Genomic DNA, 10,000 nt, shown 5'->3' with positions numbered 1-10,000 from the left:
GGTTCCCTTTCAGCAGAAACACTCTGGTCGCTAACTAGATTTCACTTAGAAGTTGTGGTGGGCAAATGATGAAGAAGGTTGCGGTTTCATTCCCATTTTGCCTAACCCAAGATAGCTGCTTTCGGTGTCTTGGTTTTGCTCTAGGTCAACGCTTGACGAAATGTGGTTGATTTTCCCTTGAGGTTGTAAACACCCCTTCTCAAGTCTAAGCGTTTCTCTAATCGCTGCTGTTAATTATGTTACTTTAATCACTGTCATTATCTTTCTGTTAAGTTGCCATAAGACATGGCCCAATCTCAATACCCATACTCAGTTATATATATATATATATATATATATATATATATATATATATATATATATATATATATATGTATATATATATATATATATATATATATATATATAGAAAAAACTGAGGTGAACACTGCTTTATACACACTCATACACATATATAAGTATGTATGCAAGCATGTATGTAGTATGTAAATGTTAAAGTGTGTGTGTATTTTACTTGCTTACTTTAGCAAGACGAAATGTAATAATGCGGCCAGAAATTATGACTATGTACTTACTTTATTTCTAGTCACCCTCATTTCAATCCGTACATGGTACGAAAAAAAAGTAGTTTCGAGTGTTTCACAAATAGTAAGTTGGAACCAAAGGAGTGTGATTCTCTTTCCTTTTATGCATTATCATTCCAAATCGCTTGGAATTCTCATATATGTCGCTGTAGTTTTTTTTATTATAAATCATAATCATTACGTATGTATTTCATCAGTCATAATAAAGCGTGTTTTATTAATTGAAAATCATGTTTTAAAGAAAATATTCGAAATAAATTCAGCATTTCCGGTCATAATATATTAACGGGACACTTTTTTCCTTAAAACAGAAAGATTGTTCTCTATTCTGCTACTGAGAACTAAATGACCATGGTAACGACTATGGGATAACCAGTCAGAATATGGTAATTTTCATTTGTACTTCCAATCTAAGCTAATATTTTTTGTTATTTACTTTATTCACTCTTGTGTGTGTGTGTGTGTGTGTGTGTGCGGATCTAAAACCTAATTCAGGATAAGTTGCCAAGAATGTAATGGAACTAAATTGACATAGGATATTCTTTTATATAGACAATATCTGAAGCGTACAGAACTCCATATCCAATCATTTCAGTAAATTTAATACCTGCACAAATGTGCCCGCGCCCTATAATATATGAAATACATTTTGCATAATTGTCACGTGACTCCCCTACATTAAATGCAGCCATTAACGTAAATGAATAATTGTTATGACAAATTAAATTTTGCTGAAGCAGCAAATATCTTTAATGAAAGAATGTTCAGAAGGTGTTTATTTCTCACGCATTGTCAGAAAAATAGACTAAATGAGAGAATGATACCCATTCAGATCAATTTCGATAGTATTTACCAGGATTACAAAAATTCTGTTATGTATTTCGATTAACTTGAAGAAAATGTTCTGCTATGATGATGGGTCTGATTGCGGGTCATTCATTCATCTAATTCATTGTAGTTCTTTAGATTATCTGCACTGACTTTTCAACACTCAAGGCATCTAAGAATTACTGTGTCAAAGGCAGAACCATGAAAATGAAAATCTCATTCGCACTGCAGAAAGTTCGGGGTACATCATACATTTTCCACAATAAATGTGATGGCTCTTCGAGAAAATGATTCTTTATAAAGACTGATCAAAACTAGTACGTTTATGAAAAGCATATGACTTCTTTCTGAAAAGAATATTTAGGCTTTCAATAGATTCTGAAAGAAATCCATTACTCATAAAAATCTGAAAAGGACTGGCGTTGTTGCGAAATTTTCGAAGATAATTTAATTTTGTTTTTACCTACTCAGTTGTATTTCCAGTCTCCTTATTCCTTGCTGTTTGGAAATAAATGGACTTTGTGGAATTTTGAGTTTCTTTTCGTCTCTATTTCTTTTTATAATTCAAGTTTTATGTCTATCAGTCGGCCTCTAGAGACTGGATAAAACGTGCTGCATTGATAAAAAAAAAAAAAATAGGTTCATATATATTAATTTCCATTATACACTAAGTGTCAACATAACATGTTTCTTATTTATACTTATGAAAGTAATACAATATTAATAACTAGAACGCAAGTGTTTTTAAATTGCAATATCTTTGTACCAGAGACATTTTGTATTTTAATGAGTCTGATCGAGTGCTCTGTCCTTCACTTTGCATTTTTCAGAGGAATTTTAACTTATATAATTAACTTCTCACTTTAGATGCATACATTTGCTTTTTTGCAAATTTGAATAAAACGCAAATACAAATGCTATTACAGATGATATTTAAAATACAGTCGTTAGTTTTGCATAACTTGTAGCTTATTTGAGGGACCATGTATGTATTTCCAATCGTCAGTAGTGCAAACTAGATTTGACTACTTGTTAATAACCACACGATGGGACAGTTTTCGTTGTTGTTTTCTACCTGAGTTACTACTGTTTAATTTTTTAATTTTTCAATTATGTTCTAGATACTTTCATCCAGCCAAGTGTTGCTTTGAAGAGCTTCATAACAATCTCTTGTCATAGACAGCTGTCGGGATCTCATGAGTTAAGAAGGAATGACTGGCAGGTAGAAAGAGTTAACCAAAGATTATGGGGGGGGGGAGGGGGGTTGGAGGGAGGGAATAAACGCTTCGTTTAGTGGTAAGTAGTTCACACTAATCCATTATATTACAAAATGACGGCTATTTCAACCCCTATAGGTCTGCTGCCACCACGCTGGGCAAAATTAGTGGTCCAGGCTTTCACTAGAGAAATTAAGTACATATTGGATGATGTAGACCTAATCGTAGAAGGTGTCTAGAGCTGCAAAAACAAGGAGGAATGATATTTTTACATTCGAGAATAAACTTAATTATAATAGATTAAAGGAATAACAAACTCTTTACGCATCCCCTTTGTTTCAATTGAATAAATGTTACTTTTAGAAATAACTTCTACAGTAATGTTTACCACCCTGTCCAACCTTGTCACCCTTGGATCCTTGGACAGACACGAGAAATACCCAATTATTTAGCTTTAGGAATTACGTGTTATGGGAATCGTCAGTTAAGTATCAGAGACTATAGTATTTCTGAAAAAGGCTAAAAGAGCGAAATGAATTTTTTCGTACATTAGTTAAGCAACTCTAAAAACCAATCACGTTAAAAACAAAAATCAATAATTGAACTATTAAAACAATGCTGATCATAAACGTTGCGTTTTTTGAAAGTCACGAGGCTCATCATTTGATAAGCAAAAAAAAAGTGGCAAAATTACGAACACTGAATCTGTACTTACTGGGCAATACAAGTACACACACAATATATACATATATATATATATATATATATATATATATATATATATATATATATAATATTATATATATTAATGAGAAGTAACAACGTGATGACAAATGTGCTACAGTTTTCTTGAAGCTAAATATCCTATATCTGGGGGGATAGCTCTCTCTCTCTCTCTCTCTCTAACGCTCATCTTTCCTCTCTCTCTCTCATCTGTGAGCCTATGGGATTAAACTGAAACCGAATGTTCAGCCACGTGTTGCCCTTCAACAACAACATGCACGTAAACATAAAAAGGGGAAACCGATTGGAAAAAACAAGAAAAAACTTATTTACTTAAATATTTCAGAAACGAATTCACTGGGGTTAGGGGGGTCTTGAGTTTCGCACATGATGATGACTGTTGAACCTAAAAACTTTTTACCATGATTAAATCTGTCGTAGTTGCTAACAGGGAACAGAGACGTATTGCATTAAAGAATGGAAAACCTTCATACTTGTACTGTTGTCGATTACAACCTTAGAATGCATTGTTACGACGTCGCTCGGAGTGTGGAATCCTCCATGATTATATATCGCTTTAGTTTTATTCCTCCAAATAAAGAATAGAAAATCGCAAAAAAAAAAACTTGCAATAATTTCTTGTCAGGGTTTGAAATATAATAGGGCATTAATAACTAGTGAGCCATGATGCCTAATGTCTGGACTAAAAGAGAGAGAGAGAGAGAGAGAGAGAGAGAGAGACGAGAGAGAGAGAGAGAGAGAGAGAATGTACAATCTTGCAAATTTCATCATATGGTCTGATTTCAAGTTATTCTTTTTCTTATTGAATTTCATCCATGCCCCGCTTCCAAACTCGAGCAATCATGTTATGCACGGAATTACAACGCCTAAATGTTTGCTATACTCAAACTCTATATGTGCTGCTGTCTGTGTTGCGTGTGTGTAAGAGAGTGCAACCAAGTGCATGCTTTCAGCGTAATGTATCATAGAAAAAGAATTTTGTAGCGTCCCACAAATTGACCAACCATAAGCATATCAAGGGCAAAAGACAGGATATTAATGATTACGAAGGTGAGAAAATGATTTATCTTTAAGGTTATTATCATTATCATTGTTATTACTTAAGGAAGAACCCTTGTTATGCTAGTTTGATTATAAATGATGGTTTCTATCGGTAGATTTTAATTCGTTATATAAATTTATTATTAGTTCCCTTCTCTGAATGAAAAGACCACGTAATAACAATCCAATGTTCATTTCATCCAAAGACAGGTATGGAAACACTCAATGAGACGTTATCCATTTGCTAGTGCAAATGCAGAAGTTGATTATCCTAGCCTTACGGGTAATATGATTTGTTTGACGTAGTTGTTCAAAAAAGACAGTGCTGGCGTGTTTCTCTACGTCCTCATGTGGGTTGTGCCACGAGGAAAAATTGTTTAAGATAAATAAATAAAAAAAATAGAAAAAGTGTTATCCGACCTCCAGCATCCTCGGGGCGCGAGCTAAAATCTATGGTCAAATGGAGCGTAGATTCACCAATGAAAATTAAAATAAATATGCTTTACTTTATTAGAGATAAATTGTTTTGTGCTGTTTAACATGCACGTCATTTATTTTTTTACATTTTCATCTATAACAAATAATCATATATCCTATCCTCAAATTCCTGTATCTTTAACTCAAGCAAAAACCTTTTCAGACCCCAACAACCCCCCCCACAATAACAAGAACAACAACAACAACAAAGTCGTTGTAGGCTTGCTCGCAAGTAAGCGAAAAAAAAAAAAAAAAAAAAAAACAACAAGGAAACTGTCTACAAGCTATATTCAGCTAAATGTCTGCATCAGTACCGTTAAATTCTTTCCTAGCACTAACACCTGAATGAAAGGCAAGGGTACTACCATCTGACCCACCATAGTCCATAAAAGAAGTTGGAGCAAAGTGAGTTTTAACCAACTTCCCGACCCACCCAACTGATAGTAGGTATTTAATTCGGGTTACTCCTTCTGAGTGGGTATGATAGTAATGATCAGCAGGCAGTCCCATGTGCAATGAAAATAAGTTCTTCCTGTATCCGATCACGTTTTGGCGAATCAGCCGGCAGCAGTCCTGCCTTTCAATTGAATGCCCTGGGTTCGAACCTAAAATGAGGTTGAAATAAATATAACACGCTTGATTATGTCAGTTTAATTTCCAAGAATAATCATAATTCCATTACAATACATACCACCATGACAGGTGTGCATCAACGCACACATCATTGGAGAAAAAAGTCCACGGTTAAGTATATGTGCAGTTATTTAAAGAAAAAAATCTATACCCATAGCTTTTTTTAAGTATATGGTACGTAAACATAACTGTGGATATGGTCCTCCATTTTAAGATTCATGCTGGTGATGAGCATCTTTTAAAACACATCAATGTTCGTGTGGATGGATAATTCTACAAAGATAAAGAAAAAGGCACAGAGAGAAAACCGAACTGGGCGCTCATTTGCAACTGGAAAAGTGACAGACAACGTCAGTCTTCCAGGACCAGGGAGATTGATATTTTCAGAAAAATTTCTCTCGTACCCTAACAGTAATCACATCAGCGGTCAAAAGACAATAGGCTGGATAATAATCTATGATAATAGAAGATATCTATAGACAGGTTTCTCATCTTTCGAGGACCGAACGGAAATGAAATTAATGTGGTGGGAAAACAGCAGCAAAAAAAAAAAATAAATAAATAAAATAATAATAAATAAGTAAATAAAATACATAAAAAAAAATAATAATAAACGTTAAATAAATAAATAAATAAATAAATAAAAATAAAAAATAGGGTAGGGTAAATAAAATGGAATAAATCAATAAATAAATAAAAATGAAATAGAATCAAACAAAACAAACAAATCAATAAATAAATAAATAAATAAATAAAGAAATAAATAAATTAATTAATTAATTAATTAATAATAAATAAATAAATAAATTGATTAATTAATAAAAAAAACAAGAAAAGCAATCAGTTATAAGTGCATTCAATTCAGAAAAATACCAATGAATTTGCAAATGCTCTCTTACCTTACCCAAGCCATTAATTAGTGGCAGGATATAGTATAAGTAAATATAAACCACAAAAGGAAAGCATCACATCTGAAGCCATTGAAAAAAAAAAAAAAGGAAACACCAATTTCATGCGAACATGTCCAGGAAGCAGCAAAATACGTATATGAAATATCGAAAGTTCCGCCCCCAAAAACTTTCGAATTTCTTTAACTTTTCAACTTCACTAACTAAACACATTTATTTTTCCCCTTTTTATGGGCCAGAGTTCGGCGGGGGGCCAGGGGGCCAGGAGTAATGGGCTATTAACTTCCTCCTAGAGCGTGCTACCAGACAGTGAGTTAAAAAGAGGCTGAGACTGGTTAATTACAGTTTCCAACAAATAGAACCTGGGTTGGTCCTTGACAAAAAAAAAAAAAAAAAAAAAAAAAAAAAAAAAAAAAAAAAAAAAAAAGTTTATGTAAATTGAATTGCATTTACGAAAGAAAACACTTCAAAGGTGTAGTATAATGTTCATTTATTTCAGACGTCATGGAAATCTAATAAATGAAACTACATTCGTTTTAGACACCCAAGAGGCAGAAGTGAGATCCTTGACTCAAGTCCCTGACGTTTTTAAATTAATGTACTTGGAAACTCTCTCTCTCTCTCTCTCTCTCATCTCTCTCTCAAATCTCTCTCGATGATGGATCTGCTATTCACCTTTTATCCTTTATCTCTCAGACCGAAGAAAAGTTTTTCCCCGATGTCTACACTGAACCGACCAACCCCTTCCTCTGTGGGAAGAAACGCAGGCGAAAATGACAATACATCTTAACTTCTCTTCAACGACGTTTCCACAAACAGAGCAATTTAAAAGTAAGTTAAACTCCCTCTAAACGAGCGCACCGAGAATCTACCAACTACAAGAAGTCAAAACCTCGAAGGAGTAATTATTTGTATTATTATAAGAGCTGCAAACATCAACGTCACCGGCGAGATGAAGCTTCCCTTGAAACCTGTAAACTTTGAAAGTGTTGCTTAACATTCCAGTTGATTTCTTTTGAGACTGAAGATGAACTCAGGGAAGGGTTCGAAAGCTTTGTAAGGTGTTTTTGAATTATACACGAACTCTTAACTTTCTTTTTTTTCATTATTGTGGACCCCTTAGAACAATATATAGTACTCTCGTGATAGAGAGTTTTTTCCTAACCATTCCAGTAGATATCCTACTTTGGCATCTAATACACAAGTGTAATTCCTGCGAACACTCAATACCTGCTAAAGGGTTTACTTCAGATACGTTCCAATATTCGTGACGTGGCTTCATTATTTTAATTCTGTAGCAAAATGTATTTGCAAAAATAATATTCAGTTCTTGTGCAAATACTACATCATATGAAATTGCTGCTGTTTCCGTGTTTGCTAGGTAGACTTTATTTAGGACGCCGAATAAAAGAAAAAAAAACATTGCTTTGCAAGCAATTCCAGGGGTCATTACTATCGGTAACATTTTACCAACAATTAACGGCAGCATTTATAGCGACATTTAGCTTAATTACGTTTTATTTTTATTTTTGGACAATTGGGAATAGATATATTATTAGAATATTTGCTCTGTAATAATATTTGTTATATAATTTCAGCATTGAAAATAAAGAATTTTTCGTCAATGTTTCTCTAGTGTTTGCAGCTGGGTAACTTAATCTCCAGGACATTTTGGGTTTTCAGTTTACTCATCATAAAGTTATTTCCGGTAAACAACCGAAATATCGCAAGTGAGTCTCTTCAGGTCGCTCATTCAGTTTTCTTAGTCCATGTCAGTGGATTTCAACCTTTTCCTCCCCACGTACACTTTCGGGAATTTGTCATGTCAGTAATGTACCCCCTTCACTTTGTATAGCGTGGAAAACAAAACCAACTCTGAAAAACTGTGCAGAGTGGAGGTAAGTACATAACTCTCCTGACATAACCATAAAGAATTCCATAAAAAAAAAAATAAAGGCAATCTTTTATAATTATTTACCTCCGCCTACGCTGTTAATTTTCAAGGTTATGGTACTGAGCTGCAAAAACAAAATACGTTATTGTTACATCAGCTGCAAAGGGAGTTGTTGAAATAGCTGAAACTTTTTTCATTAACTATCCTAGTTGGCCGAGGAGCAGTTTTTACTAAGACACATTGAAGGTCAGCATCTAACATTCATTCGATTGCCATGGGGGTCGCGTACCCCCTGTCAGACCCTTGGCGTACCCCTTGAGGTTGAAAACCCTTGGGCTATGTAATATGCTTTTCTACCCTCCTTGGGTTGTGAGTTATCTTCCTACAGGGCGCAGACAATCCCAGCTTGTGTGTTTCATGATTTCCTAAATAATGATATGTAACTATTTTTGTGAACCGTGAACCTTTAGTTCTTCAGGAGATTGCTATGAAAGCTCAGAGCATTCATTCTAGTTACTTCCTAAAGAATGCTTAATCAGCAATAATGGATGAGTTGCCTTCACAAGTAAATTTCACAAACAAACTATGAGAGGGATTTTTCATTTTCCTCCAAATGAAAAGCCACCCAAGATTTTCAGTAAAAAAAAAAAAAAAAAAAAAAAAAAAAAATAAAAAAAAAAAAAAAAAAAAAAGGCAGGACTTACAAAATACAGGGAGGCTGGAAGACCAAAATTCAGAGTGGCAACGGTGATTTCCTCCAACCCCCCCAAATTTTGAGAGTGTATAATGCTACGAGATCGGTCGAACATGAGAGCATGTGTGAAAAAAAACGCAATAATTCAGGGGAATGTATGCGTACACGACATAGTTTATGTGCAAATTTGTCATCGAATAACAGATAACAATAATAAGATAATAATGTATTCCTTGTCGACTGAGAGAGATAGTTATAAAGAGTTATGTGAAACTTGAAATTCTCCGTTGCAATCTGACACTTCATAAATCTTGCCCCCCCCCCCCCACCCCCCCCCCCCCCCCCCCCCCCAAAAAAAAAAAAAGAAAAAAAAATAAGGTAGTATTCTATATTCTCAATTCTTCAGAATCTGCAGCAAGTTTGAGTACAGAGCAGCTCGAGACCTTACGTTATGCCCTTCATTTTGATTGGTCCATTCTGATGTTGTTAAACGTTGTTTCATGGAGGCATTAGTATTCTAAAAAAATGAAAAAAAAACAATTAAGATAAATCTTGCATCCTAATCTAAATCGAAATTTGCTGGTTTTTGTCAATTTTGTATTTTTTTCCTTCATAAAAAAATGTAAATAATTCTAACAATACAACCTTGAATCAGGTTACCGTTTGTGTCTGCCAGTTCCTCGTTCTTTTTCCAGTTCAGTGCACAAAATAAACAATAGAAAAAACCCCCCCCCCCCCCCCCCGTCGATGCAGTCCTTGTATTGATTTCTAATTATGCATTTCGTCATAGAGTAAAAGACCTTCAAGGTAACTAAGCCCTTTTACTAATTACAATTTTAATAATAAATTCTTATCCACTAACGCTGAATCTAATGAACATCTTTATTTCATCAAACGTGTTCCAAAAGATGAAAATTCCTTATTCAAAGCCATCTATAACTCCTCTAGGCTTTTCACCTTCATTCGTCTTCTCATAAACT

This window comes from Macrobrachium nipponense, chromosome 2, assembly GCF_015104395.2.
Source record: "Macrobrachium nipponense isolate FS-2020 chromosome 2, ASM1510439v2, whole genome shotgun sequence".
NCBI lineage: Eukaryota > Metazoa > Arthropoda > Malacostraca > Decapoda > Palaemonidae > Macrobrachium > Macrobrachium nipponense.
Note: the sequence above shows the minus strand (reverse complement) of the source record.